This window comes from Littorina saxatilis, linkage group LG12 (assembly GCF_037325665.1).
Source record: "Littorina saxatilis isolate snail1 linkage group LG12, US_GU_Lsax_2.0, whole genome shotgun sequence".
Lineage (NCBI taxonomy): Eukaryota > Metazoa > Mollusca > Gastropoda > Littorinimorpha > Littorinidae > Littorina > Littorina saxatilis.
Window position 1 is genome coordinate 35,215,600 of NC_090256.1, and position 25,085 is coordinate 35,240,684.

Sequence of the window (25,085 nt, forward strand, 5' to 3'; positions counted from 1 at the left end):
CCTGGGTATGATATCCCCATACGTTTTTTTCATTTTTTTGATAAATGTCTTTGATGACGTCATATCCGGCTTTTCGTGAAAGTTGAGGCGGCACTGTCACGCCCTCATTTTTCAACCAAATTGGTTGAAATTTTGGTCAAGTATTGTTCGACGAAGCCCGGACTTCGGTATTGCATTTCAGCGTGGTGGCTTAAAAATTAATTAATGACTTTGGTCATTAAAAATCTGAAAATTGTAAAAAAAATATTTCTTTTATAAAACGATCCAAATTTACGTTCATCTTATTCTCCATCATTTGCTGATTCCAAAAACATATAAATATGTTATATTTGGATGAAAAACAAGCTCTGAAAATTAAATATATAAAAATTATTATCAAAATTAAATTGTCGAAATCAATTTAAAAACACTTTCATCTTATTCCTTGTCGGTTCCTGATTCCAAAAACATATAGATATGATATGTTTGGATTAAAAACACGCTCAGAAAGTTAAAACGAAGAGAGGTACAGAAAAGCGTGCTATCGTTCTCAGCGCAACTACTACCCCGCTCTTCTTGTCAATTTCACTGCCTTTGCCGTGAGCGGTGGACTGACGATGTTACGAGTATACGGTCTTGCTGCGTTGCATTGCGTTTAGTTTCATTCTGTGAGTTCGACAGCTACTTGACTAAATGTTGTATTTTCGCCTTATGCGACTTGTTGTACTTGTGGAAGTTTTCACAAGCGAGTCTTCTTTGTCACCACTACCTTTGTGGACAACGGTCGACTTTATTCCTGCGGCGGCGTTGCTTTAGCTTGTGTCTTACGCTCAAGTAGCGTGTCACTCACGGAGCGCTTTCTGTAGCTTTCGGTTTACTCCAAGCTTAAGAACTTAGGTTCTCTGTTTTCGTTCTACGGAACCGCCCGCGGATTTGGCAAACATCCATCTGGATTTTGATAGCTAGGAGAAACTGTCTGTAAGATCAAGATCTCCTAGCTCTGGTAGAGTGTGGCTTCGGTTTTTTATGATTGGCTCGTTTGAACAAAACTTGCTTGTATTCTCTCGCCTGGGCGGTTACGTTCTAACTGAATATCTTTGTGGTCCGACAGGACGCAGATACAAAGGATGTAATTTTGCGGGTTTTTTACCTGAGAGGAAGCCTCTGCCGTTAAAGTATTAACTCATTCGCTGCGTGTCGGAACTGGAATTCCGACACCTGTGTTTAGCGTTGGCTGCGTGCCGGTACTTGAGTTCCGACGGATATCACGAATTTTTAACGGTGTAAACGGTCCTGCTGACCAAGGGAAACAACCCCTGCAATGAACTATCTGTCTACAGTGGTACCATTCACTGTAAAGAGTTCTTTCCCTTAAATTGTTGGGATTAATAAAAATTTTGTTGACGGTGTGCGACCCACGTGTTTTGACTTTTCCAAGATGGCGGATCGTTCTGCTGAGACGTAGTAACTTGAAAAGAGTGCTAGAACGTGTTATTCAGTACGGTTCTGATCTTGACCTCAGTGATGATGATAGTGGAGATGATATTTTAGATTCTGGTGACGATTTTGTGCCAATGGACGATCATTTGGGTGATGATTCGGGCAATGCAAGTGTCGATCATGACATTGTGTATGATGAACCCATGACGTAGAAAGTTTTTTGTTTTTGTTTTGCTTCAAATTGGATATTTTGCCTGGATATGAAGACAACAAAAGGTATGTACTTTCAAATGTTTCATATATTTTCTAAAAGAGTAAGTTCCAAACTTTGCAAAAACATAAGGTATGTAAGGTTATCTTGTGTTGTTGATTTTTAATAATTTTTTCAAAATGGCTCTAAATTGCGCGTTGGCAGGGAACACAGGGGAAATTTAGACGCGCAGCGAATGAGCTAAACTTTTGGCTAGACTTTAATCTCTTTCTTGTTTGAAAGGTCTCTTTTTGAGGCCGCTTCTATGCACGCGGGCTTTTATCTATTAAAGAGACGCTCACGGTAAAAGGTAAGCCTTGGCTGTTGTTTGTTTCCAAACGAAAAGCTTCAGGCTGGCTGTTAGCTTCTTTAGCTTTTGTCTCTATACCCTCGTGTTCACAGGGTCTTTCTCATAGATCGTTTTTTGGTGACCTGTTGGACGCACAATACGGGTCTTTCCAATCTTGGTTTCAGACCTCTTAAGGCTGGCAAGAAAGCGTTTTTGCTTTCTCACATTCGAATTTCATGGATGTCTACTGTAAGGGTATCCTTGAGATACTTAGGGGCTTCCGCCTCAACTCTGGATTTGGTTCAGAGTCTTTATAGGGGTTTTGGCGTGTTTGTTCACTTGTCACTTAGACTGGCTTGGTACAAAGCGCTTACTTCTTACGGAAAGAACTCCTCTTCTCTCCGTTTAATGCAGGTGGCGATCCACCTATTCTGGGTTTCCGTTTTTTCTTACATGTCTTATTTTTAAGACTTTATGTATTTTCTGTCACATTGTTACGGCTTGGTGCAGCGTTGCTTTAACACGTTTCAAGACTAGCCTGGCGGATCTACACGGAAAACGGCCAAGCTTACTCTAGTACCTTCTGTGAGAAGTGGGAGCAAGCGTATTTTCTGGCTATTTTGTATATAGACAGCTTTTTCAAGAAAGTCTGATCTTTGACTTTTGGTTTTCTTCGGGATTTTCTGGCTTTTAAGCGTAAAATGGATAAACAAGCTTTAAATTGCATTTTCAATTCATGAAGCACGAGTTTGGCTCCTTTAGAGTCACGTTTGGTCTTTTAAACTTTTCGGTTTTTGAAGTTTTTTCCGACTTGCACAGATCTTGTTAGATCATTGAATCAAAGGTCACTTGTCTTATCTTTCATCTCTGTCGTGATTTAACCTAGGCATTTATGTGGAAAACGGGGAAAACCAGCTTCCAATTGCATTTTCAATTTATGAAGTAAGTTTTTGGCTCCTTTAGAGTCAGGTTTAGTCATTTTAATATTTCGAAAGGGGGGTTCCAATGTACTGCGATACGGCTTAAATGTGAATCGTGTTGTTTGTTATTGACTCACATGCGAAGCAAAAGTGAGTCTATGTACTCACCCGAGTTGTCCGTCCGTCCGTCCGTCCGGAAAACTTTAACGTTGGATATTTCTTGGACACTATTCAGTCTATCAGTACCAAATTTGGCAAGATGGTGTATGATGACAAGGCCCCAAAAAACATACATAGCATCTTGACCTCGCTTCAAGGTCAAGGTCGCAGGGGCCATAAATGTTGTCTAAAAAACAGCTATTTTTCACATTTTTCCCATTTTCTCTGAAGTTTTTGAGATTCAATACCTCACCTATATATGATATATTGGGCAAAGTAAGCCCCATCTTTTGATACCAGTTTGGTTTACCTTGCTTCAAGGTCAAGGTCACAGGAGCTCTTCAAAGTTGGATTGTATACATATTTTGAAGTGACCTTGACCCTGAACTATGGAAGATAACTGTTTCAAACTTAAAAATTATGTGGGGCACATGTTATGCTTTCATCATGAGACACATTTGGTCACATATGATCAAGGCAAGGTCACTTTGACCCTTATGAAATGTGACCAAAATAAGGTAGTGAACCACTAAAAGTGACCATATCTCATGGTAGAAAGAGCCAATAAGCACCATTGTACTTCCTATGTCTTGAATTAACAGCTTTATGTTGCATGACCTTGGATGACCTTGACCTTGGTCACATGTATTTTGGTAGGAAAAATGTGAAAAGCAGTTCTTAGTGTATGATGTCATTGCTAGGTTTAGTTATTTGACCTTGACCCTGAAGGTCAAGGTCATGTAAAGGTCAAGGTCAAGCATGTGAGTCGTATGGGCTTTGCCCTTCTTGTTTTAGAGTAGTCCCATAAGAAAACAGAGGATAAGATCAATGTAATGCTTAATCAATCTTGCTTAACCCCCAGGTTCTCGAGACAACAAACAATAATAAACAAAAACAAACTAACTCTTTAGGGGGCAGTAAAAAGACTTAATGTCTTCCATAAGACAATGTCAATGTGATGAACACAACTGAAATCCATTTCACCATGAGTTCAGATGTTATTGCTGTCTTATTTTCTTGTTTTGAGTACTGATATGTGTGTGTGTGTGTGTGTGTGTGTGTGTGTGTGTGTGTGTGTGTGTGTGTGTGTGTGTGTGTGTGTGCTCAGCTTTTCTGTCTACTTCCATCAGAAACATTGGCAGATCTATTGGATCAGAACAACAGCAAAAAAAGCTGCTGGAGTTGCACAGTAATGACGAACAGGCCAAGAAGAAGGTGATCTTGATGGCAGTTCCAGCAACCACACACAACTTGTTCAAAGAAAGATTGCGGAAGTCACTTGGAGAAGCCTTTGGTGCCGTAACTCCAGGATCTACTGTTGCATTGTCTTTGACATTCAGTGGAGACAAGAATGTGAGTAAAACAGCTAAAATGGTCTTGCATGCTGCCGTGGAAAAAATGGCAAAAGGAAAGACAGCAGACGTCGTTGAGCTGAAACTGTATTTTGACCGTGGGACATCTGCAGACCTCAACAGCACCTGCACTCATATGGATAAACATCTGACTAAACAGAAATGGGCAACAAGTGGGTGTTCAGGTATGCATTACATGTGTATTTTGTTCTCATTGTAATTGTTTTCAAAATTAATACATCATGTGGCATTTTTCCGTTTAGACTGACATTTTTACAGTTTAATAGTGCCTTAATGATATGGATCGAGGGTCATTGGAGATTCACAATGAAGCAGTTGCAAATGTTTTCTGTATGGTGTACTGCCTCTGGAGCTTTGTCTTGCTCTAACTCTTTATGTGAAATCAATGGAGACGAGGCAGAGGATATACAGACCACACAAATAGCACACAAACCACAAAACATTGTGTAATTTTGCTGCAGTCTAGCCACCGAAGTGACACATTGTATAACAATCTCTATTTACTTTACCTTATCTGTGGTTTAGAATGGATAAATTTAAGTGCCAAACCTGTTAATTATTTTAATCGGGGATTCTCATAGAATCCAACAAATTAAATTCCGTTATACAGCTTTTGGGGCTGTTTTGTTTACCCCAGCTTATCTCTTTGCAAAGTGTCTTGGAGGCCAGATTGTGGAAGATGTCATGGTAAGTTACAGGTATCATATTGAAACCAAGTCCCCTGAGTAATCTGAGGATACTTTAGGCAGAGCTGCCAACTGCTACGATTTCACTGTAGCATGCTACGATTTTGCAGCAATTGCTACGCTAAGCCTAAAACTGCTACGCTCAAACAAAAAATGACAAGCATGCAAAATTTCCACTTGTCACTCGACTATCAGCAGCAGTCATTAAAAACTGCGCTTGTGATGGAAAAGTCTGATTCAATCAGGGGACGGTTCTGTCGTACATCCAATCGGGATCGTCGTTTCTCCTTGTTTGCGTTGTAGTCTTGGTTAGCGTATTCTGTTTGGTTGACTTTGAACACGTTCTTGGAGGTGTGGATTACCGAGGCACTGTGTCCCACTTGCTGCCATGCCGTTGACACGGACAACGAGAGGGGGAAAAAAGAAGGTTCAAGGCAAACCTCGCATAATGCGGGTGTGCGATTTAAATTGAAGACACTGCTACTCTGAAAATTTAAAAATGCAGCATTATGCTACTTTTTTGCTTCACAGAAGTTGGCAGCTATAAGGAATGAGCAGTGTTCAGCTGTCTGTAGACAAAAAACTTAACCTTGGGTTTATCTCAGATGTTTTTGAAGCTAGAGCTTTGAAACTTTGCACACTTGAGCATTGAAACTGTAATGGGCATGGCAATGGGGAGTCATGTAAAGCTTGTAATTGTCAGGAAAGGTCTTTTGAGGCCATCCAAGGTGTGTTGCTGTACATGGTTGTTGATGTATGACTCGCTGATAATATTGCTCTTCTTAATACGCATTAACTGGCAGCATGCACAGCTGCGCTGAGTGCAGTGTTTGCTTCGTTAATGCATTTTTTCGTAGCAGTGAAAGGAACAGCAACCGCAACTTATTTCACAGTATCCTGGAACAAATTTCTCCTTGCTGGGCCACATTTGGCGTAATCCGAAATGAATTTGCACAAAATAACACGAAGTACAAAATAGTGCCAGAGATCCGGACTGGAACCCTGTTTCAAAAAAATGTCGTCAGGCAAAATGTGATGTCTTCATAAGGTTGAATCGTGTCATTTAAATGCGTCAATTCCAGCCAGCCAATCAGCGTCCACTGGGGGGATACACCCTTCTACTCTGCAAAGTAAAACCTATGCAGTGAAATCCTCTGCATGCAGCTGCACGCAGCATATATTAAGAACAGATTTTGGGGGGTCAACCACCGTTACATGTTTTTAATAAGGGCTGCTCAGTCAGTGACAATCATGGCTGCAGACTTCCTCTGCCTTTTTTATCGTCCGTGTTTCAGACAGCTCTATGGCCTGAGCCACATGTAGAGGATAGCTGCTACAGCTCCCATTATGTAATCACCTGCTGCTTTTTACATTTAGTCAAGTTTTAACTAAATGTTTTAACATGGACGGGGAATCGAAACGAGTGTCGTGGTGTATGTGTGTGTGTAAGTATAAAGTGATTTCGAGAAAACTACTGGACGGAAACTTTACATGAGAGTTCCTGAGTATAATATCCCCAGACGTTTTTATCATTTTTATATTTAGTCAAGTTTTGACTAAATATTTTAACATCGAGGGGGAATCGAAACGAGGGTCGTGGTGTATGTGTGTGTGTGTGTGTGTATGTGTGTGTGTGCGTGCGTGTAGAGCGATTCAGACCAAACTACTGGACCGATCTTTATGAAATTTGACATGAGAGTTCCTGGGATTGATATCCCCATACGTTTTTTTCATTTTTTTGATAAATGTCTTTGATGACGTCATATCCGGCTTTTCGTGAAAGTTGAGGCGGCACTGTCACGCCCTCATTTTTCAACCAAATTGGTTGAAATTTTAGTCAAGTAATCTTCGACGAAGCCCGGGGTTCGGTATTGCATTTCAGCTTGGTGGCTTAAAAATTAATTAATGACTTTGGTCATTAAAAATCTGAAAATTGTAAAAAAAAATAATAATTTATAAAACGATCCAAATTTACGTTTATCTTATTCTCCATCATTTGCTGATTCCAAAAACATATAAATATGTTATATTTGGATTAAAAACAAGCTCTGAAAATTAAATATATAAAAATTATTATCAAAATTTTTTTTTCGAAATCAATTTAAAAACACTTTCATCTTATTCCTTGTTGGTTCCTGATTCCAAAAATATATAGATATGATATGTTTGGATTAAAAACACGCTCAGAAAGTTAAAACGAAGAGAGGTACAGAAAAGCGTGCTATGCAGCATAGCGTAACCACTACCCCGCTCGCGCGCTCTTCTTGTCAATTTCACTGCCTATGCCGTGAGCGGTGGACCACGAGTATACGGTCTTGCTGCGTTGCATTGCGTTCAGTTTCATTCTGTGAGTTCGACAGCTACTTGACTAAATATTGTATTTTCGCCTTACGCGACTTGTTTTTTTTATAAATGTCTCTGCTGACCTCATAATTACGGCTATTAGTGAAAGTTGAGGCGGCATTGTCACACCCTCATTTTTCAACCAAATTGATTGAAATTTGCAATCTTCGTCGAAGTCCGGACTATGGGATTGCATTTTAATTGGAAGATTAAAAAATTACTTAATTTGCTTGCTCATTAAAGTTGTCATTAAAATCGAATTTTCAGAAGCAGATTAAACAAGTCGCGTAAGGCGAAAATACAATATTTAGTCAAGTAGCTGTCGAACTCACAGAATAAAACTGAACGCAATGCAGCAAGACCGTATACTCGTAGCATCGTCAGTCCACCGCGCACGGCAAAGGCAGTGAAATTGACAAGAAGAGCGGGGTAGTACTTGCGCTGAGAAGGATAGCACGCTTTTCTGTACCTCTCTTTGTTTTAACTTTCTGAGCGTGTTTTTAATCCAAACATATCATATCTATATGTTTTTGGAATCAGGAACCGACAAGGAATAAGATGAAAGTGTTTTTAAATTGATTTCGACAATTTGATTTTGATAATAAATTTTATATATTTAATTTTCAGAGCTTGTTTTTAATCCAAATATAACATATTTATATGTTTTTGGAATCAGCAAATGATGGAGAATAAGATGAATGTAAATTTGGATCGTTTTATAAAAAAAATATTTTTTTTTACAATTTTCAGTTTTTTAATGACCAAAGTCATTAATTAATTTTTAAGCCACCAAGCTGAAATGCAATACCGAAGTCCGGGCTTCGTCGAACATTACTTGACAAAAATTTCAACCAATTTGGTTGAAAAATGAGGGCGTGACAGTGCCGCCTCAACTTTCACGAAAAGCCGGATATGACGTCATCAAAGACATTTATCAAAAAAATGAAAAAAAAGTATGGGGATTTCATACCCAGGAACTCTCATGTCAAATTTCATAAAGATCGGTCCAGTAGTTTAGTCTGAATCGCTCTACACACACACACACACAGACACACGCACATACACCACGACCCTCGTCTCGATTCCCCCCTCTACGTTAAAACATTTAGTCAAAACTTGACTAAATGTAAAAATGATTGCATTCTATTCCTCATCTTCTCCTGAATTCAAAAATATATAGATATGTCATGTTAACTCTAAAAATATGCTCACAATGAAAGAAATAAGTACTACAGACGCATGCTTCACGGAGGCGAGCATGACCCATCTCAGTCTTCGGTATGGTTAGCCGAGACAATCTGAATGTAGTCTCGGCGATGACTGGTTTGAGGTGTTGATCTTGACTAAATGTTTTTATATCGCTTTACGCGACTTGTTCCCTTGCATATTGCCAACAGACTAGGATAGGAATAGTATGAAGTTAGGGGATGTGACTTCAGATGGAGCAGATTTTGAAGAGATTGTATATCATATGGAATGCACTTTCATACTGGATGGATTTAGTGTACAATCTTTATTGATTTGTTTTCCTTTCTTTGCAGTTTATTTGTTTGTTTGATATTTGCAGAACGTGACTGCCCAGATGACCGTGGAGTACAGCTTGAAGTGGGGGAAATCCTAGGAGTGGAGGTATTGTTTGTATACATATAATGTTAAAGGGGGACATTAGGAGTCCTGGAACCCTCCTTTTAAGGCAAAGGGAGCCACTAAAATCTAAATTTGTATTTACTTCTACCATAGGCTAATGTTATATGCTTATGAAGTGGTAAGGCATATACGATTTCAAAACGGATAACGTTTTCAGTACCGTCACTGTCCGTTACCATGGAAACGGCAATCTCCAACTGCCAAAATGGGTTGCTAGGAACACGTTTTTTAGCTTCCCCTTAAATCATAGGAATGTGATTTTTTGTATGTAGGATGTAGGAGTCCATAGTTGTGGAATGACAACAGGGATTTTTTCTAGGATGAATAGTTCTGATAAAATATTTTTTTTAGATGAATTATCATGTTTTTCAGCACAATTTTAGTAAATATGACCCGCCTGAACAGTTATTTATTAATTTAAAGAAAATTCCTGTTGTCATTCCACAGGTTGTCCTCTGATAAGCATGTCCCTTAAGTTTCATTGCATTCTGAACAGCTGGATTGAAGAAAAACAGTTTCCTAGAAAGCAGGTCATGCAAAAACGCTGAACAGAGAAACAAGGCCGAGAACATTTCAAAGCTCTTTCATTCACCCCAAATCAATGTTAACATAGTTCAGGTATTTTTCACAGACACCTGGTAACTACAGGCTTACCTAAAACTGCCCAGCAGCATATGCTGCACCCCCTTGTAGTCTGATGAGCTCCTCCTGTCTTTTGAGTTTAGCTGTAAGCACAGTGTCGCGTCTCTTGTTTAGCTGATCTTTCTTGAACCTGAGGCTGCCAAGAACCCTCTTACACTCCTAGCCTTGTTTAGTCTTTTCATGTTACAACCTGTTGTAAAGCCGTAGAACTGTGCAGTGTTGAGAGCAGCCGCTGGTTCAAAATTGAATTCCCTAGCCCCTGTGACGACTGCAAACCGTACGCGATTTTTGCATGCAAATTTGTCCTTGGGGCAGCGAACCCAAACGCTGCTGTGGAGACACTCATTAGAGTTTTGGGTTTTTCCTGACACACATCTCTGAAGCAGTTGATCTTTCGTCAGTCTCTGGTAAACTGGTTCTAGAGGAGGATTCAGCTTCTTGAAGTTGAGAGGTGTATGGACGAGTTTTGCGTGTGGTCCTGGGGGCTGGTAGAAGGACCATGACGCGGCACCATGGGGGCACAAGTCATGCTGTGGCTTGTCATCTGTTGAGAAGCCGTGACGCAGAGATGCCATCACTGCCCGTTTCATGTCTGCAACTGTCTTACCCCCCCCCCCCCCCCCCCCCCCTAATGGCCCGATTATAATATATCGTCAACTTCCTGATTGTATTCAGAGTCAGCTGATCATACCCTCGCCCTCCCAAAGTGATTCCTTTTTTGCGGCAGTCTGTCACAAGGTTGCGAAGCGCTGTTACAAGACGCTTGGAAACGTGATTGATGTACTCTTCTTTTTCGATGGTTACTTGATCTCCATAAGGCTTTATTTTGGAAAGCCTCCTGGAAGGTTTTTGTGTCACCGTCTGACAGGATAACTGTGTATCGCAGATTGTGCTGCGACACTGACCTGCCCCACAGAACCCGAGCCGCCTCGACTTCCATGATGCCACTGGAACCTAAAAATAAAACCACCGTTTCAGTCAAAGTCAGCCACTGAATAGCAAACACACAAACACACACAAACACACACACACACAAAAGGCAATCAGCCACATATCTACCAACATAGACGCTATTATTGCTTTTGTTCAGTACATGTATTACTATGCATGGATTAGTACCCAAACACACACACACACACATGCATGCACACATGCATGCACACACAACACACACACAAACACACACACACACACACAAGGCAATCAGCCACAGATCTACCAACATAGACGCTATCATTGTTTTTGTTCAGTACACGTATTACTATGCATGGATTAGTACCCAAACACACACAAATACACAAACACACACACACACACACACAAACACACACACACACACACACACACACACACACACACACACACACACACACACGTACACTTCACATAGACAGCGCACACAAAACACTGACACACATTTTCACAAACACTTACAGATCTATGTAAAATTCAAACACAACACACTATCATCCCATTTCAACAAACGTCTTCACAAACGCACCATACACACATACTGTTTAGATCTACGCACTCACCTGCAAAATTCTTGTCACAGATGTCCAGTTGTTTTACCAGCCAGGCAGCATACTCCAGGGGTTTCTCCTGGAGAAGTTTGTTTCCAGTTGTCTGGCAAAACAGTAGTTGCACATAACATGAGCGTCAAAGCAAATTCCAGTCAGCACGTCTAGACTACAGCACACCCTATTCCAATGTGGGACGAGTGCCCCCTGGTCAGCCATGATCCGTCGTAGCTTACACTGATATCAAGAACATCATCATCAGACAGTGTCATTCCATTGTGCGTTGCGTGTATCTGTCTGACCTGACGGACAGCCTCACTGAATACTTTCTCCTCCAGTAGATCTACATCAAGTCGTTGATAGAGTTTATCAGCTTTCTTCTGGAAGGTTTTGTGATCCATGCCTACCAAATCTAAACTTTCACAAAATTTGTTAAATTGTTGAGCACCTAGCCCACATATCAAGGAGTCTGGACGAATAAACGGCTTGCCTGATGAGACCATAATCCGTTTGACCGCTTTCTTTGGAAGCAAGGTATCCAGCGGTACCTGGAACAACTTCCTCACATGCGCGTACACTGCAAGGCCGTGTCTCTGTTTTGAGTCTGGGCATGGTGACAGCGTTGGCTGTTTACATTGCGGACAACAAAGTTCGTTTACAAGTCAATACCATCAAAGGTTTCCAAATCAACAAGACATCTCCTTGTTTGGGAAGCCTCTGGACCTGTCGCTTTTGACCAGTGGCTGCTGTGTAGGCCTATGTGTTCGTCTTGAATTGTTTTCGCGTCAAACCGCCAAGAACACACTCTCAGTCCTGACGCAGAATTTGATCTGCATGCCACAGCGGTCGATCCAGATTTTGTGCGCTTGGTCACCGATTGTGTTTTAGTTGTTCTCTTGTCTCTGCAACTCTTCAGTTGTTGTCTTCTCGTACGCTTGCCTTTATTCTGTGTTTTTCGGAGCGAATTGATATTTTCACACGAGCCATTTTTCTAAGCAAACTCAGTCGAAAACTAAACGTGGTGAGCAGACGACTTTTAAAACGCGAAAAGCCACGCGAGCCTATCTGACCAATCGTGGCCAGGTATTTACGTCATACCCCCGTATATGGAAAGTGTCTGTGGTTTGCTTGTTTGAAAAATAGGGGGGTTTCCCCAGGAGAATCCATATTTAACCGAAAATAACCGCCGAATGACACAGGGGAGAGAACTGCTGTTCAAACGGTATATGACGTTCCCGCGTTGGGCGAGCAGAAATGTCTGTTGTCAAGGGTTGAAAATCGGAATTTTTATCGGAAGAGTGAATGAAAAGACAGAAAAATTCGCCGGGTTGGTACAATGAAATATGTTTTTAGAGACTTTGATGAATTTGTATAGTGTAATCATATGCATTTCATGAAAGTAGACAGATTGAAAGGTGCAAAACTGCTAACAACTCAAAATGGCTGTTTAAGTCCCATCACTCTAAATTTCAGTGGCGCACTTCGCCTTAAGGCCTCAACAAACGATGGAAAATCAGATTTTAAAAAGGAGGGAGTCTCAAAATAGAGGTACATTTAAAGGCACAGTCCCGTAAACCATCACAGATACTGTCAGGCTTTTACACACAGTACAAACACCCTTCCTTTTGAACGCTTACCAAACGGGAACATCCTAGGTGCCCTACGTAAAGAGCGAGCAATTTTCAAAGAATTAATTTTGCGGATTGTCCTCACACGTACAATCGGACCGTGGTGCGTTTTGGCACTAGACCTAACTTTTAAAATCTAAATAATAAATTGACAGCTTGTTACACAAACATTCTTAAATCATAAAAGAATTCTTTTTTCATTAACTCTTACCAGTTCGCTCCCTTGCCCATCGTAAGCAAGCTTACGATGCCCCCCCCTGTAGTTTTCCACTGACCAATTATCTAATTATTTTTTATTTTATTTTATTTTTTTACATTGGATGGGTTGGACAGTGGATAAACTCATATTTAAGACACACTTTATGACTGAAACAAGCTGGGTTTTTGTTATAAGTTAGTTATAGAAATGCATTATTAGGAAATAAAAAAATAAAAAACTGTTAACGGTAACATAGGCCAAAAAAATAGGGTCGGTAGGTCGGGACTTTTTTTTAATTTTTTTTTTCCCAAAACATATTTTTAAGTTATTTTGCCAAAAAACAAAGCCCCCTTTTTTTTCAAATTTTTATTAATTTATTATTATTTTTTTTTACCAAATGCCAAACAAAAGTCTAGAGTCGCGCGAAAAAATAGGGTCAGTCAGGATACCGTAAACAGAATATTTTTTGGGGGGGGACCTTAGGCATGAAACGTCCAACTTTGAAATTTGGGTGGGGGTATTCAGGTGACAATAACTTTTTTGTTTATCAGCAAAACTCAAAAAAACTTTGCTATGTTATGTAAAATGAATGCCAAAACAGACTAGTTAGCAGCATATCTAAAATAAACTGAACACAAAAAAATTTCTTCTTTGTGCTTGTCACGTGTTCCAAAAAATGGGCGTACAAATTTCAACAAAAATCATGTTGTCACCCCCATAACCTGTTTTACCTTTACAGATAGCACAATTCTCTTTGCAAATATGAAAAGCTTATTCATTTTCCTTTCATTTGATATATTACTTTCTCTATTTCATTTAGAATATGACCCCAGCTAGTCACTCGGCAAGTAGGCACCAACAGCACTGTAAAATATGCCTTAAAACCCCCGAACTGGTAAGAGTTAAGACAAGATCAGTACAATTCGAAGTTTTGAAAGTTTGAAAAAAGAAAAGCCCGGAAGCAGGGTCACGCAAGGTCGTGGTTCTTGTAGAAGACGACAGTTTATGCCTATCGCCAGTTCCTCTGAACAGTCAAAAGCCATCGCTAGAGTTCTTGTGAACCACAGCCGTTTGTTTTGTGCATAGTCAGAGGTACATAATAACATGCTATTGCAGATAAGCTCACAGCGAATTACAAACTGACGACAACATTGTGAAAAAGGGAAACTGGATCACACGGGTTCACAAGTGCTCAGGGGTAAGATAAACCACGCAAAAATAAATTCTTTGCAAATTGCTCACTCTTTACTGAGGGCACCTAGGATGTTCTCAAGCGGTGAGTGTTTAAATGAAAGGATGTTTGTACTGTGTGTAAAAGCCTAACAGTATCTGATGGTTTACGGGAGGCTTACTGTGGCTTTAAAGAGGTTATGAACAGAATATCAAGTTCTTTCAACTGGGTGAGACTAAAAATTGGATACTTTTCCTAATATTTCAAAGTCGCAGCATGAAAAATGTAGCTGGAGAACATTTATCACTACTGTATTTTGAACCACTTCTCATAGCTAAAACTGGATCATTGACCCCTGGGAAGAAGGTCAGTGTCTATAAACAAGGCCACCCAGTTATCATGCAATGAGGTGTCAAGAAAATAAATTTATTCCCCCCTCTGCTTCTTTACCTCTGTAAACTTGTAGGGGTAGTTATTTTTCGATAATGACCCAGCAACCAAACAAATAACGACCCAGCAACAGCCTGAATCCTCGATAGTGCAATGGGTTGAGAAGTTGTTCTGTTTCAGTACTACTTTTTGCGACTGAAAAGTTCCGAACGCTCCAATGTACGAAGTATACATCTCTGGAGCAAACAATACAAACATACCGCATTTAAATTAACAACTACAGGCCTGAACACATGAATCTCCATATAAAATCCATGAGTTCGGTTGTTTTCTGAATCTAGATCTGCCGTGCTCAAACGTTCACCACAAGCAATTTCCCAAGGCAAGTAACTCATACTTTGTCTAGCGACAAGAGTAGTTCCCCTTCTTTTCACTCAGTTTCTTCGACAACAGACTGCAATCCGACGGTCAGTTTTCAACAATATTTCATTTAATAAACAGATCACACGCAACCAAATGCACACATCTCATCAATTTAAACAACATAAAGCGGTTTCATACAGTATTTTCCCCAGAAAACTGAACTTCATACAGTTTTTAACGTTGGAACACGGGTGCAAAAGTTCGTCTGCTAGTTCCATTTGACGAAAGAACATTATCCTAAGCGATACCAAAACATATACAGAACACACAATATCTGCCTTTGCCGCCACAGCAGAATAACAGCATATCTGTGTACTTGATTTTAGTCCAAAATAGGAAAACTGACAAGAAGTGTTAACAGAATGGAATGATTTGCACGGAACTATACAACCGCGCATTAACTCTTTCGCTGTGCGTCTAAATTTCCCCTGTGTTCCCTGCCAGCGCGCGATTTAGAGCCATTTTGAAAAAAATATTAAAAATCAACAACACAAGATAACCTTACATACCTTTATGTTTTTGCAAAGTTTGGAACTTACTCTTTTAGAAAATATATGAAACATTTGAAAGTACATACCTTTTGTTGTCTTCATATCCAGGCAAAATATCCAATTTGAAGCAAAACAAAAAAACTTTCTATGTCATGGGTTCATCATACACAATGTCATGATCGACACTTGCATTGCCCGAATCATCACCCAAATGATCGTCCATTGGCACAAACTCGTCACCAAAATCTAAAATATCATCTCCACTATCATCATCACTGAGGTCAAGATCAGAACCGTACTGAATAACAAGTTCTAGCACTCTTTTCAAGTTACTACGTCTCAGCAGAACGATCCGCCATCTTGGAAAAGTCAAAACACGTGGGTCGCACACCGTCAACAAAATTTAATAAATCCCAACAATTGAAGGGAAGGAACTGTTTACAGTGAATGGTACCACTGTAGACAGATAGAAGTTCATTGCAGGGGTTGTTTCCCTTGGTCAGCAGGACCGTTTACACCGTTAAAAATTCGTGATATCCGTCGGAACTCAAGTACCGGCACGCAGCCAACGCTAAACACAAGTGTCGGAATTCCAGTTCCGATACGCAGCGAATGAGTTAATCGATCGCCTGCGCAGGTTGACTGGTTGAGTGAATAGGATTCGATCACACTTTCGCAAAAAAACTCCTCTTTTCTTTGAATAACTGAAGAAAGGAGGAATAAAGAGGTTACACACCTCGTCTCAGTGATTATAAAAAATAATGGTCTCAGTTCGCGGTCATGAAAAAGCTCGCTAAAGCTCGCATTTTTCATGATCCGCTAACTTCGACCATTATTTTTAATAATCACTGAGACTCGGCATGTAACCTCTACGTATGGCCTCATCAAGCTATGATGTGCCTGTTTGATTTGAGGTCATAGCTTAGTGTCTGGTATTATATTTGAACTTTAAGTGAGGACATTATGATGTCTATGTGTCAGAAATGAGGTCACTCAAGTGTATGAGTACCCAGGTGGTTTTTTTACCAGCTCAGTATCAACTGAGTCATCTGGACTCAGAAAATAGGAATTACGGTTCTTATTTATTTTGTTTTCTTTTGCAAAATTTTGACAATTTTAAGTTTCAGGCGAGTAAATGGTGGTAGTTTGGTGGGTGGAGGGGTGGGGGTAGAGTGATGGGGAAGAGGGCGTTTGTATATTGGATTTGTTTTAGGATAGAATAAACTATAAATAGATTGATACAAGACACAATAGAGAGGTCAATAAAGAGGAAATTGTCATTCTGTTGTACATTTTTTATGAAGCTAGAGCAGCAAATCTTTTGTTTATGATTCATATTCCATATGACGAAAGGACTGAGTCGTATAAGCATTATTGGACATTGCTTTTCTTGTTGAAAATATTATGCCCCTTTGAAATTTTGTTCATGCAGGTTCTTTTACAGCCTGCATGCTTTCAACATGTTTCACTAGATTTGCCACTATGTCAATTCACAGAAAGGTATACAGATCTGTGAATGAATTTGATAGTGTAATTTCTGTACTGGTCCGTGGTCCTTTCTTGTGACTCTTGACCGGTTTGCAGGTGAAAATAATAATTTGATAGCTAAAGTTGACATAGATGTTGCTGTTTGAAACAATTTTAACAATTGCAACCTCTTTAGCGCTTGAGTATGTTTATTGGATCAATATATGGAATAGGCCAGTTTGTCAGTGTAAAGCCTGGTATTATGCATTAATTTTGGAACTTACAGGCCGATGTTCTTGTCAACCCAACGGATATTAAACTGTCACATGAAAGAGGAAACGTGTCGAATGCCCTGCGGAAGAGTGCTGGTGTAGGTTTCACCAAACAGTGCCAGCAGAAGTACCCAAAAGGATTGACTGAGACGAACATTGCGGTAACAGATGGATTTAGTGTGAAGAAGTTCAGGGAGATTTTTCACATTCTTCCACCTCAAAGTACCTGGGAGGAGATGGTAAGTTTGGGCCAAAAGTTACTGCATTTATGAGAAAAACTGTTTTTCCCAGACCTAGTACTGTAGAAAGTTGGACAACTGCACAGGCTCTTGTCTCCCATAAGTAGCCATTAAATTACATTCTTATCCCAACTCACATAAAAGCAATTTACTTCAGTTTAGTGCTAGGACGCTGAAATCGTCACCTTGGTAACAAGGGGAGGTAACCCTAAAAAAAGAGCGACCTTGACCCTATAATAGTACGAAGTCTCGCGTGACTTCCTGACCTTGCCGCCATCTTTGAATCATACTCTCTTCAGCGATCCGTGGTCACGGACGTGTTTGTTTTCGCTCCGGCTTTTCAGCCGTTTTTGTCTGATGCTGCTTGTGTCAGACCCACACCTTGGTACTCGCGCACGTTCCTCTGCTCTCTACGTGTGTTTGGGGTGAGCTATTTTGATATTTTCATTGATAGTTTGACTTAGGTTTTGCCAGCGCTTAGCTGTTGTTTACACTTTTCACCCACCATGTCGGTTAGCGGTAAAAGAAAACTCTAAGCCAGTGGCGGAGCCTTCTCCTGTCAAAAAAGCCTCCCCGTAAATCGAAAGCCTCTGCGAGTCATGCTGTGATTAACGTCTCAGACCTCTCGTCAAATCTTCTTTCGATGTTATTATTGACATGCCTGAATTTTCCATGCCAAAATTGCCTTCAGAATCTATTACAGTCGCTTCAGGTTCTAGCTCTGTTAGTAATAAGCAAGATGTCTCTGCGTTTTTGCGCTCAATGAGCTACTGTTGACATGCCTGTATTACCCATGCCAAAATTGCCTTTAGAATCAATTACAGTCGCTTCAGGTTCTAGCTCTGTTGGTGATAAGCTAGATGTTTGTGCTTTTTTGCGCTCTCTGAGCGCCCAGTTTTCATCACTTTCAGCAGAATTTTCGTCGACCAAGGCAGTACTGCTGTCTTTTCCTCCTGGTGTTGGGGATTCCCGTTCCCTGGGCAGGGTGCGTGTTCCTCCTTCGGCCACAGTCACGTCCGCTGACGTGCATGCGTCTTTTGATGGCAGTGACGGTTCTTCTCTTCTGCGTTCTCAGGCCTCTTCTGGTGTTCGGCCTGTTAACGATCAAGGTATTTATTCTTCGTTAGTAGCCGGGTTCTCCGGCCAAAGCGAAGATCGTATACTGGAGAAAGTAGCCACCCCGGTACGCAGCGCCGTGAGTGAAAGCCATCCCCGTGTTACGCCGTTCCGGTTGCATGAGCGGCTAGCACGAGGGGTGAGCCCAGATACGCGTCCGGTCACAGACCGGACACGGGACTTGCTTCCGCTGTCACTCCCCGCATTGAGGTCGGTTGGTGTGGCAGCACAGCATTCCCCGCTTCCGCCCACTGGGGCGGAAGCAGACCCTAGGGACACACTGCTTGGGTATCGCATCCCTCGCGTGTCGTCTCTTCCGGGTGACGCTTCGCCTGACTATTGTAGTCAGGGCGGAAGTTCGTTGCCTGGTTGCACGGATGTGCGGAATTATGAGTCGGATTTTGGTGCTTCCGTTCAGGATGACGAAGATGCCAACTTCCGCGTACCGGTTGAACTTCCGCTAGCACTGGCTTTGGCGGCGGAAGTTGCTTCACGGTATTTCGAGGAGGGTGTGGCAACACCTGTAGGTTTATTTGCCCAACCTTCTTCCGCTTTGGGGGATTTCCGTTCTGCGGAAGACGAGAAACAGCAGTTCCGTTTCCGGGAATCCCCGTTGGTAGCGTTTGAGCTGTCTAAGCTACTGACTACTGGTCAGCCTGGCGGTGCGTTTCACGCTGTACCGCTGTTAACAGCTCATGGTCTGGCTCCTGATTCAGCGCAGCCTTACCTTGCTTCTTCGTGTTTAGCCTCAGCTTTGCCTGCTGGTACGGCTAAGAAGTTTACACTGCCGCATAACTCAGTCAAGTTGATTGACTCGTTTGCCTTGCCTCGTTCCACTCTTCCGGTCACACCGGAACTTGCAGTCCTTCGGCAAGATGGATACAGCAGAGACAGAGTAGTCCCGTTTACGGAGAATTCTCTTTTGTCTTTGGAGGAGACTGGCTTACGCTTGCTGGAGTTATTGTCTCTCTCTGAGACTTTGCAGAGATCTCTGTCAAGATCGATCGCGTTGTCATTAGACTCATTCAAGTTTTGTGGCGATGCGGTAGAGAGAGATGTCACTTTTCTGTTAGGGAAGACGGCTACAGTAGAACAGTACGTTATACTGAGTCCTCTCTCTTGCTCTGAGGGAATAAGCACATGATCTTTTCGAGTTCGAAAACTTTGCAAAGATTTTTCTCGCGTTTTATCTTCTCTGCGCTTGTCAACTTCGAGTTTCGTCGTGACGCACGGGAGATGGAGGTTATGACGCTTCTAGCCGCTTTGGCTAAAGTCTACTGAGCAGCGGAGCCTCCCAGCGCTTTTATTTGCACATTCCGTGCACGCGTGCAGGTTCTCCCTTCCCTCTAGGATCTAAGATTTAAAGTCACCTTTGAGTCACTTTAATCTTTTCCTTTCACAGAGGTTTGCTTGTCTGGTCAGCCATCGCTTGGCTCAGGTTACAAGTAAGAGGCGGATCTACTCCGCTCTTTGCTTTTGTGGCTCATCAGGGGAGTGTTCGCACGTTTATGCTACGGTGCATTCCTCCCCATCTTCTGGGAGGAGCCGTGAACTGCTTCAGCTTGCCACTTTTGCCTCAAATTAGGCAAGGTAACGAAGCTAAGCAAACACACTTAGGGTTAGACCCTCTGCATTAGGCAGCTTTGTGGTAGGTACGCCCATCTATGGTGCGGCATATCTCTTATTTTTCACCTTCTCGGGTGAAGCTGCTAAGGCCGCTAATTTTTCGCCTCAGTGGCGGAAAAACAAGGCAAGCTGTTAAAACAATCTCAGCTTTTACGGTTTACGGAATCGCGCTTTCTCATTAGAGTCATAAGCTTTGGGTTCCGACAAATCGCCAGAACATGTCCAAATTTCTGGCTCAAATTCTGACTCAAAATCTCTATTAGGCTCGCTGAGCTACTGTTCGTAGCCTCTCAGTCGGGACTTTTCCGGCTAAGCCTACCTCTTGAGGCAGTGGCTTCTGTCAACGACTTCCGCTGCGCAGCACAAAGGAATCGCAGAAATTCCTTAGTTTCAGCTTTTATTTCTGAGAGGTTACGGAAAGAACTAAATCATCATCATGTGGCTAAACTTAGGTTTGGCACAGAAGTCTTTAGCATTGGGGTTGTTTTTCTCCCACACGCAAAAGACAGTGAGTTGTTGTTTATGTTTTGCCAGCAATGAATAGAATCACATTCCTTGAGGTCAGTGTTTCTACTTTGGCATTACGCCTTGCAGGGCTTTTCTCCCGCGAGTTAACAGGCTACACTCTCGTTGTAGCCTTCACTGCGACGGCCCCTGGATTTTTCTTAAATTTGCAATGTGCTTGGAGTTTTCTCCTACATCGCAGAATGGTACGCATTTGTTCGCCCTGTTAGATTCTCTAGCCTTCTCGGCTAGGCCATCGAAGTGACGTCACACGTGTCACAGTATGGTATACAGGCGTCCGGTTTTACCGCGCCTTCCCCTCTGTTTATCCGAAGGTTGAATCTCGGTTTTCCATTTCAGGGATTCAGCTTTGGGTACTTTCTCAGGTCTTTCTGCACGCTTTTCTAAGCGTCAATTTGGGCTGAGCCAATTTCGCTCAAAGGGCAGAGGGAGGGTACAACTTACCTTCCCCTCAGCGATTTTTCCCAACTTTAGGTTTCTAGCACTTGATTTTCTAGTTAAGGAAACCTTGGTTTTATACGGAAGCCGTATTCTATCCCTAGGCCAGTTCTCTTACTTTGAGATTATTTTCTCAAGTTTTTTTTAACTAACTTCATGTAATGCCTCTAATGTTACGGTCATCGGGAAACTGAAAATTTAAAGACGCTCACGCACCCCTCTCTCGGGATGGGAGCTTAGTCTGAGAGCGGATCGGGTTACTGATACCCTCGCGTGTCTTTCCCAATTGCGGGCTGGGCTAACTTAGTAGGCCTACTAGCATGCAATCAGGTTTTCAATACTCCCTATGTTTCACTCCTGATTTTGCAATAGGGAAAGTTTACCCTCATCTTTGCAGCCTCGGCTTATTCTTTATCGTTTTTCAGCAAAGGCCGCAACTCGGTCTCGTTCTGACCACCGAGGTTTAAGCGTCATCGGTCTCGGTTGCTACCGGGACGGGTGACCGTTTTGAATATGGGCCTTTCAGGCATTCTTTCTAACCTTCAAGCTGTGGCCTTATGGCTTCAGCTATTGTACTGCTGTTTACTCACACTCAAATTCAGCGCATTCTTTTCCGGTTAACAGAAGTTCGCCCTCTTTATTTCAAGCCACGGTGTAGGGAGATGGGTACTTTGCTCTCACTGACACCACTCCCTTAGCCGCCATTGAGGACAATGGTTGTCTTCTCTGGTGCTTGATTTCCTATCAGAGCTTCATCCTTTTATTTGAAAGGATCAGTGGCATTCTGTCACACTCTCACAAACGGGTCCTTCCTCCTCACTCATTAGCCTTTTGAGATAAGGCAGTAAGGTGAAGAAAAAAGGGGGGGGGGGGGGGAGTGTATTTTGTATCTTGGACTATTCTCTTTTGAGCTCTGTCCAGACGGTTCGTTAGAACATGGGCCTATTTCTAGGCCTTACGTGAATTAGGCTTGCTTCTCCCTAATCTTGTCAGTGTGACTTGTTTAGCTCGCATTATAAGATGACAGGTCTCTTTTCTCAAAGAGACCATATACTGGATAGGGATCAATACAAAGACCACAGCAAGACAAGTCTGGGTCTTTTGGTTTCGGAGTTTCGATGCTCCACATGTTTCGAACCGCTGCATTCTGCTAGTCTTCATAAACATTACGTGAAACGTTCTTCCTTTTCTCCTAGCTGCAGCGCGCAGAGGTAGCGAGATTCACACACTCTTTGGCGTACAGTGTTATGTAGGTTTCAATAGAGGCTCTCTACCTCACTCTGTTTCCGCCCAGACTTCTTAGTTAGGCATCAACAACTAGGACAACCATCTCTGATGGTTTTTATAGTTTTCCTCTTTCTAAGATTCTCGCCATAGGCGATCCATTGTTATGAATCTGACCAGTTATCTCACTATGCTCCTTCCTGTCCTTTACAAGAGGTTTAAAGGTTCATAAGCAAAACTACTCTTATCGTTTTTGATCACAAGGGTAGACAGGGTCTTATCTACGTTGGTGTTCAAATCAGTAGGATATTCCGAGGTCCTTGACTTCGTCTACTGGATATCGTAGGAGCTCTCTATCAACCTTTACCTGCGTGGCTTTTCCAGCGCGCGGCGTTACGGTTCTAACGCGCTTCCAGCAATGGTTGCAGCAGGGCATATTGTTTGCCTAGCTCATAGATTGAGCATCCCACCGCCTTTATTAGCAATCTGCTTTTATGTGAGTTGGGATAAGAATGTAATTTAATTGAAAATTTTAATAATGCATTTTAATTTGATTATATACTTACCCAACTCACATAGTGAATACCCTCCCACCTGCCCCGCTTTTGAGGGTTTTATGGGGTTCCTAAAAAAAGGAGGAGTTTTTATGTTCGCTTTCGATCGTATGATTCAAAGATGGCGGCAAGGTCAGGAAGTCACGCGAGACTTCGTACTATTATAGGGTCAAGGTCGCTCTTTTTTTTAGGGTTACCTCCCCTTGTTACCAAGGTGACGATTCAGCGTCCTAGCACTAAACTGAAGTAAATTGCTTTTATGTGAGTTGGGTAAGTATATAATCAAATTAAAATTTATTATTAAAATTTTCAATTTACCTGCGTCATGGGGAGTCAGCTCCCCAAACAGTACCTTAATTTCTAGTAACCTTTGCTACTCTTGTATTGCTTTCATTAAATTCATAAGGAAATATACCGAGCAACAAAAGAATCTGATATGCTAATTCTCTTCGGAAACAAGTTTAATTGACATTTGAAAATTGCATGGCTATAAAACCTCTCATTGAAACGGATCAAAATATAGGTGAAATGTTCTTCTAACAGCGTGGTTTGATGTGGCATCGTGTTTTGTAGTCCTGGGCAATACAACCATTGCTGGAAGGTCATTCAGACCTGGGAACCTTTACGATTTTGCCGTATTTTGTACGCATGATTGTGTAGAATACGATCAGTACAGTCAGTCAAACAAAATTACGATGAGAAAAAAATCCTGCACTACTTGTCTCCACAAGTGCATCCCGAAGCTGATCCAATATTTTGACACCTGATTACAGTTTTTGTCAGTAAACAATAAAAGAAGCATTTGTTTTAAATGTATTATGGTAAACTTAATTAACGGTGTGACTACTTTCCTTCACAAGCGCATCCCGAAGCCGATCCAGTATTGTGACACATGATTACAGTTTTTGTCCTAAACATTGAAAGGAACATTTGTTTTAAATGTATTGGTAAACTTAATTAACGGTGCGACGGACGCGTGTGAAGCATGCTTGAATCATGTATGTTCAAATGTTGTGTGGAGTAAGCTCATTTTTCTGAAAATGCACAATGTTTGTTTGAGAATACTCCAATCTAGCAAAACAGGGGTTCCCAGGCCTGTGTGTATTTTGTTGTGTCTGAGTACGAGAGTTTTTTTTTACTATCATACATATTTGTGTGTAAATGGATAGGTATTTGGCTCTGCAGTCTTTGAGTGGGAGATGTTTATTCCTCTTGTACGGGTAGGTATTTGTGGGAGCCTGGCAGAGCTGGATATTCCTGGTACAGCTGTATCTAAAAATGATACAACTGTCATGATCAAGTGTTTTAAGTTATTTCACCATAAAGATCTAATCATGTCAAATTGCTCTAACCACCATCAAAACCACACAGGAGATAAAGTCAATTAAGTAATAATTTGGTCTTTTAAAGTTTATGTTTAATGTTACTATACATGGACATTCCTCCAGGTGAGCCAAAGTGTAGTGGGAGCTAGGTGGGTCAATATCAAGATGGTCAGGAAACTAAGCTAATTGGCCTGATTTTTGGTTCATCTTTCTAATTCTGTTGATTCATCAAACTGAAAAAAATGGCACAATAACTAAGTCAAATGCAATACCATTACATCATTCTTGCTTAATGTGTGTGTTTGTGTGTGTGTGTGTTTTCAGCAGGGGGACCCTTGGCCTGCAAATTGTGCCTTGGACATGCTGAGGGGACTCGTGCTGTCCTGCCTTGCTCTTGCTAGCGCCAAGAAGTTCCAGAGCATAGTCTTTCCGACACTTTGCACTGGTGTGTTAGGGTATCCCCCTGACAGAGTTGCTCGTACCATGTTTATGGCAGTCAAGTACTTCTTCAAAGAAATGCCATGCTCCTCTCTTCGTGATGTCTTCATTTGCTGCTATCACAAGAATAACGAAGTGCTAAAGGTATTGCACTGTCATGGCTTACATTGATAAATCATGTGGTTTGTTTCAAGCCAATTCAATTTCTTTCAGAAACGTATGCCAGACCTGTTTACCAGTACGATTTGGGCGTATTTTGTACGCCAAATTAATATCAGTACGCAAATACGCGACACACGCACAAAATACGC

The 25,085-nt window shown here is 41.5% G+C and overlaps 1 long non-coding RNA gene across 1 annotated transcript in view; it reads left to right on the forward strand.

Annotated features, from left to right (window-relative positions):
• The window catches only part of LOC138981821 (uncharacterized), a 364,940-nt gene extending 361,107 nt beyond the window's left edge, over positions 1-3,833 (forward strand). The window contains exon 2 of the long non-coding RNA XR_011460719.1: positions 3,713-3,833. This is a non-coding gene — a long non-coding RNA (uncharacterized lncRNA). The remainder of the gene's footprint in view (positions 1-3,712) is intronic.
• Positions 3,834-25,085: the final 21,252 nt, after the last annotated feature.